We start from the raw sequence: 11972 nt of genomic DNA, 5'->3' as shown, positions 1-11972 counted from the left end.
TCTTAACTTTCAAAATTTGACTCATGAATTTCTTTAAAAATCATGCCTACCAGTCAATTCACTGAATTTTTTAACCTCAAATAGCAATGTGCCCACAGGGAATATATATATGCACGAGACAAAAGAATATGAAATATAATTTGCTCTGCATTAGGTGCAGGACAAAGACTTCTTTTTTTTTTTTTTTTTTAATTTCCATTTGTCAAGTTTATGTCTACCTTCCAGTTAGTAGATGTTATTTTCTCAATGACAGTGTCACTTGGACTGCACAGCAGACAGCCCAGTTTACTCCAAACAGATAAACTTCAGAATAAAATATGTAACTCTATGTCAGCCAGCATTACTATTACTAATATATTTTCTACTGAAAAAAAAATTAGGCTCCTAAGTGATAAATTTACCTATGTGATTGTCTCTATACACTTCTTGAAAAGATAACTGAGAAGAAATATGACATCTTTTTTATCATAATATGTAGAAATGGAAGAAATCTCAGGAAAATTTAACAAGCAAGCCGAAGTCTCATAACTTTAGCTGGTTAAAAAAATTCAATTCATTGGTAAAAATTGAATTTACTGTTTTCTATATAAGACCTCATAACTTTCTTAAACTTCCAAACTAGTAAAAAAGAAATATTTCCAATTGCTGTTTAAAAGACCAAGATTGTGCTAATATCAAAACCATGCAAGGTCATTACAAGAAAATTACAGACCAATATTTTTCAAGAACATAAATGTAAGAATTTTCAGTTTAGTAGCAGTAAATTTATCAAAACAGTAACAATGTCATCTACTAGAATATATTAAGGTATATTCCTGGGAGCCAAGAATGTTTCAACTGATGAAAGACAAGAACTGTTATACATCACATTAACAGAATAAAGGTCAAAAAAGATCACTTCATTAGATACTCAAAAAATTCAACATGCTTTCATGATTGACTTTAGAAAAAAATTTATGCAGCTCAATAAAGGCCATTTTGAGAAGTCTACAGCTAACTATGTATTTGGCGAAAAGCTAAAAGCAATTGTCCTAAGTTCTGCAATGAGACAGCAGGGTCTGGCCTTGCCTTTCTACCACACCATAGAAAGTCCTTTCATGGACCATTAGGTTGTGCAGGAATATGTATTTGTGATCTTTTTCACTTTCTGAATTTTAAAATTTGCATCTATTGATTGAACGATTTGACCTCAAATCTGTCACAGAAGTTTGAATCAACATAGTTTAATGAAAAAAGGAAAAAATCCTTAGCAAAGCAAGTAAGTGAAAGAGGGAAAAGGCATATTAATGGGAGATAAGTGAATTCTTCAGTTTAAAGCAAATACTTAATTAGTCATTGTTCAAATGAGAGAAAGGTAGTGAGGGTCACTTTTCATTTGTTTCCTATTCCAAAAACAGGTTTTAACGGAATTTGAAATATTAGAAGTCTTACTCTTTAGTCCCTTTTTTTTTTTTTTTTTTTGGTTAAAATGAACCCATTCTATTATTTATGGAACAAATACCTAGGACATTTGCATTACTTGTACTAAACTACTGAGTTACACACAGAAATACTTTCCATTAAGAGTATAGGAAAGAAAATTTTTAAAAATAACAAATTCATGTTAATTCTCTTTTCCTGCTCCCAAAATAACATTGACCCAACGTAGACCATTTTAAAGATATAAAAAAGGCAAATAATAATTTCTCATAAATCTGTTGAGATAAGCAATCCAAACACATTCTATTCTATCCTGAATTACACTATTTTTCCTCACATTTTTTAAGATCAACAAAATAATTCTGCATGTTTCACCCTATATCAGCATGCTGATATTAGTAGTAATTATCTACAAAATGATTTTAATGTCAGAATAATATTCCAACATTGTCTTGTGTCAATTTTTATTTAATACATTCTTTATAATTTCATTTTTCAGGTTGCATTAAAGTTTTCTATTTATTTACCTTGTAGGAATAAAACCATTGAGATAGTTTTAAAAGTCCTTGTTCATAAATTATTTTAGATTTATGTTCAAATATTTTCTGATTTGCTATCCTCAATTCCTCAGTATCATCATCACTATTTCTTTACAGAATATCAATTATTCATGAGGATGAGTTAAAGGAATTACGACAATATAACCTTCCTTCTTAAGTTAGCAGCAACACGTTAGAGAATTTTGTCATGAAAATTACTTCCTTTTCTTTATTTTTAAGTAAACTGGTACGTAATTTTGGTTTTCGTCTTTATAGTAATAACTCTAAATAATTATCTAAAGAATATGCATTTTATAGAAGCAGTTCGCTAAGCTGACTGTAGATATTTAGAAATTTGTAGTATTCTTCTTTGATTTTTTTTGATACCTAAGGTTTGTTTCATCCAAAATACGTTATCTTTAATAGCCTACACTTTACAATCCAGATAATTTATATTTTTGTGTAAAGGGACAATGTGGTACCAAAAATGAATTCTCATTCAACCATTTGAAAAAAAAAAAAAAATACCTGTCCAGTCAAGCAAAGAGTTCATTTTGTAAATGGAAACAGAAAACACATCAATCACTGCATGTCAGGAAGAGCAGAAGAAGAAACAAAAAGAAGAGACGGGGGGCCTGCTGTAGTCAGCACTGGAGATTTCCCCAGCTCCTTCCCGTGAGAACATCTGAGTCATCATCCACAATATGGGCAGAGTAAGTTTAAAAGGTGCTGTTTGTTGAATGTTTCAAATTAAGATGATGAATGCCTTAAGTTTAAAACTCCAAAAGTTTTTGAACTTAAAATATAGTATGCTCTAGTCTTTAAAGTTCTGTCTTTCTCATATTTATCAATCTAAAAAATAAAATACTGGTAGTGATTTTATTTTCAAATTTAATGGCAGGCTTGTTAAATGTTTAGAAGTAGTTACTCATTGCAATCAGAATTAGTTTTAACATAATATCAAGAAATAAGTTATAAAAGACTAAGTTCCAGAAATTCAGATGTAAGAGAAACTTATGGATAAATTCTTTTGGTAAGCAGAAAATTAAACCAACTTTATATAATTGCCTGACAAATTTACTTATTGAGAATTAAGCTGGAGGATTAACAAATAGGAAACAGATTACTTACCTCAAAGCAGCTCAGTGTTTAATCCAGTAAATGTATTTCAGTTCATGGAGATGTATTTCAGTTCATGTGTCTTCTAGTCTGTTTTCTTTAATACTTTTCATCTTACATTTGGCCTTCAGTTTTATGTAGAAGGACAAATTACTGCCATCTTTGCAGCAAACACTGGTGCCTTTAAATGTCTTTCAACTGTCCTGTTTAAACTACTAGATATTTAACATCGTAATATAATTAGGAGATCAGAATAAATTGGACTTGCTAAAATCTTCAGGTGGTTCGCGGCATCAAGAAATGTAATGCTCTATCAGTATTTAAAGTCCTTATGTTTTTTTCAAAAAGGCAGGTTGCAAAAGCATCAAACAGTTTCAACATTAGGAAAAGCAATAGAAACCCATAAGATGTTTAGTGTTCAGTATTTAATGCTTCAGCATTTCAACACGGACTCTAATTTCCACCTAAAATATTACCTGGAAGATAAGAAAGATCAAGTAACCAAATTAAAAGTGGTTTCAACGCTAAAAATGTAGACTTCTATATATTCATGGAAATAGACTTTATTAGGATGCATTGTGCTAGATTGTAATGTATAAGATTTAGGCTTTTTGCATGCGGTGTTTTTGAATTTTTCCTAGGAGAAAAATCAGTGTCTAAATAGGAAAAAAATAATGATGCTGTGAGAGCACTAACCAACCTTTCCTTCCACACGGCAGCTCCTGACTCACTCCTGCCCTCTGCAGGAGCAAAGAGTACCTGATGAAGAAAGCTAACCAATCCCTTTTCACGTCTCTCTTCTCCACCTATTTATCTTGGCAACTGTCCTCAGATGGAGCATCTTCTCTCAATGCATGCTGATGTAATCCAGCTGGTGTTAAGTTGACCACCAGTTTTAAAACCATAACAATGTTCTTGCATGTAGAACAACCAATTTCAATATTTTCTTATCTCTTACTTCTTACTGAATATGAGCATCCTAATAAAATTATATTAAAAGCCCTTCCAAAGGGAGAACCACCAGTGTCTCCTGAGATCCGTGCCATGTTGGAAGTTAGGATCTTGAGAAACCAAGCAAGCAGCTCGCCTCCCCGGTAAGTGGCTGTGGTGTGGCAGACTGTGGCCCCTCCAGGGGGAGAACCACCAGTGTCTTCTGATATTGACAACATGTTGGAACTGAGGATGCTGGGAAACCAAGCAACCAGCCTGCCTCCCTGCTAAGCAATAGTGAATCTACTTGTGCACGGCCTAGAGTCAAACATCCCACTTCCTCTACCCCGCTTCTTCTGTCCCTCGTTAGCAAATGGGAACCAGAAATCTGAGCATCTCTCTTGGGAGGCTGACCGTAGCAAATAAGGGCAATTTCCTTCTACCATCTCTTTGAAGTCAAATATATTACTGTTTTGCTTTATTCTGATTAATGGTACTGCTCTATTCAATATTCTGTTTTGATAAGTTCTATAGTGTTCTGTATTTCATTTTATTTTGATATATGCAATTGAAAGAGCAACTATTGTAAAGATAACAAAATATACTGTGATATCTATTACTGTTATCCCGGTAACTTGCTGTGAATTCTGTACCAACTTCACTACATGGTCTCAGTTGGCTTTATTCTGTCTTGTCCTGTTATATTTCACTACTTTTAAAATTTAAAAAAATATATATACTAATAAAAGTTCTTGAATTTTACAGTAACAAAGTTAAAATTATTGAGTATTTCATTGCTACAGACATGACATAACCATTCCAATGTATGCTTCTGATTGTAAGTTACTTTATCCTCATTGTATGCATTAGGCCATACGTTAAATGACTCCCTGAAAGACTGTAGCACTGGCAGGCCATATATAAAGATGTATGTTGAGTAATTATCAACCAAAATCATACTCTAAATTCAATATTTTTGTAGGGGCAGGAATATAGCTCAGTGGCACAGGCCTTGCATGGCAAGGGTCAGGCCCTGAGACTGACCTCTGGTACCAAAAAATAAAAACAAAAAATATATTTTTTACCTGATTTTATTTGAAAGTATGCAAATAATTGAATGATGATTAGTTTTTCTTCACATTTCAGAGCATTTATTAAGTCTGACTGAACATCTAGTCTTCTATTAATGACATTTCTTGTATCATATAACAATTCTTAGTCTTTTATCAGATTTTAAAATGTTTGAGTTATTTCAAGGATGATACTTCATTCTAACTATATTGCTGAGAAAATGAAACTCAAGTTTTATAACTTTCAAAAGAAATATTTTTGTTTTAATCAAACACTTTAAAACGTACATCCAAGTGGGAGAGAAATAGCTCATGCTATTTCTCTCACATTCTTGAATTAAATTTCATTGTTCCATTTGTCTATTTCATAAACTCTAATAAAATAAAAAATTCCTTTTGTCTCTCTTTTATTTCTGTCAACTTCTTTCTGTTTCTTCTTTCATTATGACACACACATTCTCTACCTTGATTACTTGCCCTTTTTATATTCAATATTATATTGTTATTTTCTCTCCATTTTTATTTTTCATTGGTACATGCTTGCACTCACAATGGATACATACTTCGTGGGGAGTTAGCACATATTCACAACACATCTCAACTCTCTATTTCCTTCCCATTTCCCCTTTCTAATTTGCAAAAGATCTATTTCCATATTTCTTGCTTCTGTATTTTATTTTGCTGTTTATTTGTATTTTGGATTTCTTATATGAGAAACCTTGTGATGTTTAAGCTTGTGTGACTGAATTATTTCACTTAACATTATGTTTTCAAGGTGCCTGGCTTTTTCTAATAGTAAACTTTCATTTGGATTTATTATTGCTTGAGTGCCTTTAATTTTTTCCATATTTCTGAATAATTTCATTTTATCCTTCCATTACTTTTCAGATGTCAAAAGACTTTTAATTTCTTCAGATTTTCTCATATATCTGGGTTATGATTTTGAAAATTCTCCTTCATGGATGTTTTATGTAGCCTCAAATCTTTTTAAAATACTTTTAATACTGTTTGAAGTATAAAAGTGTAGTTAATTTCTGCTTTATTCTGATTTTCAGAAGGAAGTTTTCCTCAGTCGATAGCGTGAAAATTTCCTTCTTGATTCGCTAAAACAGTTGCCCACAACTTTTTATACTAGTATGTTTCAGTATTTACTAAACATGCCCTCTGTTCTAGCTTTCCACAGTCCATGTGTATAATAACCTTTGCATTGCTAGTTTTGTTAGTAGTGAACAGTATGTTATGAGTTCCTGATTTCTCATTTCTCTTTTGTCTTTCAAGAGTCTAAGTTTTCTATTTTTTTTTCTTTTGGTCTTTATCAGAAAATCACCAAAATGTGTTTCTTCATTTTTGGTTTCCATTTTTCCTTCATGAGAAACTATATATTTGGTCGTTTAAATCATGCTTTCTCATTTCAAAAATGCCTTTAAATATATCTGAACCTTTGAATGGTGTCTAGCTCTCTGTACTATTCTTAATTTAAAATGTCTTTTCTATAATTCTTTATTTTGTTTCTTTGGCAACTTAAATTTTGTTTTCAAATTTGTGATGGGTTTAATCCTTATTGGCATCTTTTAGTCTCGCCTTCAGTCTCCCTCACTGACTCCCACACTGTGCTTGCTACGTATGTGTTTTGTGCTGTGAGCTTCTTCAGCACACTCATCAGGAGGCATCATTGTATGGCTGCTGAAGTTTAGTTGGCCTTGATCATGATTGGATTATTCCTTTAATTCTGAAGTTCTCTCTGTTTTTTCACTGGAATAGTTTTAAATTTATACCTCATATCTCAATTTCTATTTCATTGTAAGTTTCTGGAGTATTCCATTCACCTCATGGATCGTATATTACTACTGTTCTTCCAAACAAAATCTGTTCAAATCTTTCTCTTATATCCTAACTCTCCTAGATGTTTTTTGTGTTATGCCAAATTGCCTGAGGCAAAAGTGAGAGATGGCTAGGAGCCAGCAGAAAGAAAAATAGGATTCTTTTCTTAGTTTCCTAAATGATTTATTTCCAGTTTTAGCAATGTCTTTAAGAAATACAAATGGTACAATTCTACATAAAAATTTTTAATGATGATGTAACCTCATGTCTTTAAGTAAAGGACTGTTTGAAGATTGGTTATTGTTGGCCTGCTATTTTATTTTTTCAGAATGTTTTAAATCTATATTTTCATGTTTTACATACATGAATATATGTAAGACTATGTATACTACACAAACTATATATATAAACATTATATATAATGTAATATATTTATATACATATATAATGCAGGTTTTTCTGTCTCACTCTTTTCACTCCGATAAACAATTGATGCCATTGTACCACTATCTATCAACATATTTTATCACTTTTCTTGACACTTAAAATAGGTTGGGAGCAATTATTTGTGCTTCAAATAAAATAATGATTTTAATCCATCATCTCATACTTCAATAATTGTTGAATCTGCATAGAAGATGATGTCGTATGCACACTAATTGTCTCTAAGTAAAAGAAGTTTACAATTAAGCTGGTAGAAATATTTCAAGTTCTTAACAATAGACATTGTATATTCTGTACTTCAAAGGAAAGAAACTGAAGGATAAATTGTTGAGATTTTGCTTTATGTAAGCTAAAAATTATTTCTAGGATAATAGTTCAATGGAGAAAAAGATCAACTAATAGGTCTTGTTTTGTAGTCTGCTTTCCACCAACTGGCTTAAATACTATGAATGACAGTTGAATTTTTATTTTCTTTGAACTCTGCCAATGCACAGATAGTCTTACCTTCAATTCTGTACTTGTAAATTCTTCCTTTTTGGATATTTTCACTCACCTTAGAAGCTGTCACAGAGGACACAAATATTTGCCAATGCCCAGTTAATATTGCTAATTATTATTTTACTTGTACTCCACTAGGCTTTAATTTATGATCTTGAGAGACAGAAATAGAAAGATAAATATATATAGATGTATAACTATATAGATATTATATTCAATGGAGTTTGAGAAAAATTACTAGCTACAATTCTAAACCTGATCTAAAACTTACCTTTAGAATCCTTGCTTTTTCTACCATTTTGCTTTGTCCTTTGGAGTAAAATAATTGACTCTAACTGTACTGATAGCATATAGGCTCATAAATGACTTCATGAAGTATGGCATGGCATCCTCATTATAATATGAATAAAATATAACTTTTACTTAATGCTTCTTAGATTTCAATTTTAAAAGCATTTAGCCTGTATTATTTAATGTGTTCAAATTCTACTTGGGGATGAGACATACATGTATGTTGCCATCTCCGTCACTAGTATCACTTCTGACATTGTAATAAACATGCAAAAATATTTATTGAATAAATAATATTTTTATATACCAGTGTGGTAATAGTACTAAAATTCTATTTTTGCTGCAAGTTCATTTTTTTCTAAGAATACTTGGGTCATCTGAGATATTCTGACCTTGAAGAAACTAAAATTATTTTAGGTCTGTAAAGTTAATTTTCACATTGTTTCACAGCTTCCTTCATCATGAAATCGGTAACAATATCCTGGGAGTGAGGCAGAGAATTGACTGTAATCTTTGTCTAGGTTATACACCAAGCAGCAGAGAACTGCCTTGCTCAAGGTCATAGTGACCTTGGAGTGGCCTAAGTTTAGTTAATGAATGAGATGAGATCTAACATCTTGGACATTTGTATAGCAGATGCAAACATTGTGCATTGAAGTCCCTTCAAATTCTCTATTGTTTTAGGTGGCTTTTTTTTTGTACAGTGTCTTAACTGAATTTTTAATTTTTTTTATTTTTGTATGTACTTAAAAAAAATTGTGCCACAGGTGGCACTTGTACCAAACATCTTATAAATCAGGGTCCATTTAGGTTAATGCTTCCAAAGAATTCATCTCTCTACACTTAACCATGGATTATAAATTTTCAAAGCTAAACAATTTAAAATTTCTGTCTTTCATTTTAACAGAGATGTTTTCTCCATTATCCCAAATTATCAGAAGCAAGGAGGCTAGCTGGATGAAATTTCTATTATTTTAATTAATATTAAAATCTAATTAAACATTTAAGCAAAACAAGCATATCTAATAAGAAACAACAATAGAACTATAGCCAAGCTGGTTAAATAAGTGACAATAAAATAAAATAAAATGAAAATAAGAAAAATCTGCAAAAATATGGAAAACAGGCCTAAACAGACATGATACTGTATTGATTGGCAGTGCTCACGATAGCATCAAATTAATAGATTTTCCATAAAACATCTTGCAAAGTCATATATTTTATGTGAGAGGACCTGTATTCTAAAATGGTAGCTCTTTTTCAATATTTGCCTTAAAAGCAAAAAACATTCTTTTTGCTGTCCAATTCTCTGAAACAAAATAATTTGAAAATAAAAACCAATAACATCAAGGGAAATGAATAAGGAACACAAGAATAAATAGATTTAAAACAAATCAACCAACAAATAAAGAAACCCACTTACGTTCTGTTTTCATAACAATTAACGATGTCCCTGGGGTTTCAATCAATATGGAGATTGAATGGCCCTGGAAGCAGTTCATTTGCACCTTTTGCTCTTATTCTGCTGTAGTACTTGAAGGATCATTTGTCGTGAGCACCAGGAATAACAATGGGAGTGTGACAATATGAAGGCAATATATTCTGTAGTGCTGAGCAGCTGAGCTGATGGTAATTGTTTAAGTAAATCAGATGCTAAATCAAAAACAGGGAGGCAAACCCAAAATAATATTTGAAAATGAAATGTCTTTGAGAGAGCAAAGAACAAACCTAAATGTTAGTTTAGGGTTGCATTTTATGAACTGCAGAGCATTCATGATTATTTATATTAAAGCACTTTTAAAGAAAGTAAGGTAAAGCATAGATTTAAAACAAGTACCTTGAACTTGTCACAGTGATTAAGAATTTACCTGAGGAAGATTTTGATTCAAAGAAAAAAAAAATACACATTAGAATAATCATCTGCAAGTTTGATATTAAAAACACAGCTAAAGTTATGCATTTTTAAAGTGTAAACAACTGAGTTGTGCTTGCAGATTTAATTTTTCAGATTGATGAAATGGATATATTAACTGTCTTAGTTTAGTGAAGCTTTGTAAGTAGAGGGAAAAGGTACTGATTGTGATTGAGAAAGTGGAATGGGTATTCTGTGAACAAATGAAACACCAGCTGCCCCAAATATTGATATTTTTCTTAAAATAGCATTTGTAGTGGAATAAAAATGTATTTCATTTATCTGCAAGATAAAAATTTCTTTTCCTTTCCCATGGTATTTTACTGAGGAAGATATTTAGCAATTTCCCATTTTCTCATGACAATTAGTGGGTAGCAGTCAGCAATACAACATTCATGCAGTCTCGACCTCAAGAACAGGGAGGTTCCTTCCAACTCTCTATACATTCGAACTCAATAACTGTACCTTTATTTTATTCTTCATAAAATAAATATATTAGTAAAGCTTTGTCAAAATAGCAGCCCTTTATGTTTGAAGCTAAATGATATGTGAGAATTCTCAATAATAATTATAATTTAAAAAAAGAGTAAAACACTGCTCTTCCACTGAATGCTACATGTAAGAAAGAGTATACAATGAAATTCAGCGATTTTCTTTCTTCAAAGAAAGCTATATATTATCCAGAATTGATCACATACTCATACAGTTAAATAGTTTTTTAATAAAAATCTATATCAAAGCACTTGCAGTGTAATCAAGGGTAAGACATGAATCTGTTTTGCACGGTGTAGTGAATTGGCAACTGGTGGGCAACTTGTAACACCAGGTGAACTGAATTAGGGGGAGCTGGGTGTGGAAGGCTCACCCGAGGATTGCTGCCAACAGCACACAAAGGGACACTGGAGAGAAAGAGGTGGTGCTGCTCGTTCTCCTGGAGAAGCTTGTTGTGCTGGCTTTCCTGATATGGACTGAGCTGTTTTCATCATTGGAGGAGCTCTCAGCACCTTGCTGTTGTGAGGATAACTATACTTTTCAGGGGACCTCTGGCCTTTGCTTTGAGCATGACTTCCAAGCTCCAGTGCAGATCCCTCAGCCTGCTGGCACAGACTTTCTGTCTTGCACCACTGGCCTTTGGGCAGTACCAGTGCAGACTCTTGATACAGACTTGTCTGGTATCCTGTTGTGGGTTCTGCTCCTCCAGCTGGACTCATGCAGGATACTACACTGGGATTCAGGCCCTCAGGTGGATTCTTTAGGTCTCTAATGCATATACAGATTTCCTGAACTACTTTGTGTTTGATTCTTTGGGTGACTACTATAAAATAACCCTATACATTGTTTCTTGTGTTAAATTGTTTCCCTTGCAAACTCTTGACTATAATATACTGGCATTCATTTGATATATCAGGCTGCAAACATGTACTAAGAATTATAAATCATAATTATTCAGCTGTAAAATAAAGTTGTGATGCCAAAAACTATAGCAAACTTAAATATTTATTTGGTTTTAAGCAGATTGTGATATAATTACTGTTTAAATTAAATTCAATCTAATTAAGAAACTGCTTGAACAGTATATATTACATAATATATATATAATTTATAGTATAAAATGGAAGATATAGATTAAACTCAATAATGTGAATAAATTATGTCACAAGTGTTTTTGAGAAATAGTGGATGAATAAAGCCAATCAGTGATGTACTTTAAAAATAACAAGTTTAACTAAGTTTCAGCGTATGTTACTTATACATAAAATAGAACGAATTAAACTGTTTTTTTTTTTTTTCATTTAGGGAGAAAAGTTTCTTTTCTAAACTTTGTTTTTCCTTTCCTTTGTACTTTTGTACTAGACACAGCAAGCTATGAATTACTCAGCACTCAAAATTTGTTTTTAGGTTAAGGAAATTTTTGCTTTAATGGTATGA

The sequence above is a fragment of the Cavia porcellus genome, unplaced genomic scaffold, assembly GCF_034190915.1.
Source record: "Cavia porcellus strain 051 isolate PalLab524CR breed Dunkin Hartley unplaced genomic scaffold, mCavPor4.1 scaffold_2, whole genome shotgun sequence".
NCBI classification, from domain to species: Eukaryota; Metazoa; Chordata; class Mammalia; order Rodentia; family Caviidae; genus Cavia; species Cavia porcellus.
This window is presented reverse-complemented; position numbering follows the sequence as displayed.